This window comes from Penaeus monodon, chromosome 21 (assembly GCF_015228065.2).
Source record: "Penaeus monodon isolate SGIC_2016 chromosome 21, NSTDA_Pmon_1, whole genome shotgun sequence".
Classification (NCBI taxonomy): Eukaryota; Metazoa; Arthropoda; class Malacostraca; order Decapoda; family Penaeidae; genus Penaeus; species Penaeus monodon.
In genome coordinates this window covers 4,058,306-4,058,582 of record NC_051406.1, presented here as the reverse complement: position 1 = coordinate 4,058,582, position 277 = coordinate 4,058,306, and the positions used below count along the sequence as shown (strand labels likewise).

General features: G+C 37.9%; 1 pseudogene; it reads right to left on the bottom strand.

The window, feature by feature from the left end:
- Positions 1-277, bottom strand: part of LOC119586760 — a 19,318-nt pseudogene that overhangs the window by 2,327 nt on the left and 16,714 nt on the right.

The window sequence follows — 277 nt, the reverse complement described above, 5'->3', positions numbered from 1 at the left end:
CGTACTTAGATCTCAACGTAAAGACCTTGTAAATGACCTTACCACTGCCATCCATTCCACACGTTGATTCATTGTTTACATCTTTACTATTGAGGTCATTGTTTAGGTCTTTAAAAATGATATCAATGACCTTGGCAGATATCCTATCATAATATGAGGGGGACCACTTCCTCAGTCCGGTTACCCTCATTTCTATACAGTTCTTAGCTCTGCGAGAGAGAAAAAAATTTAAAAGATGATGATTTTCCTATTTCTGAAATTAATCAGGGGAGGGAGG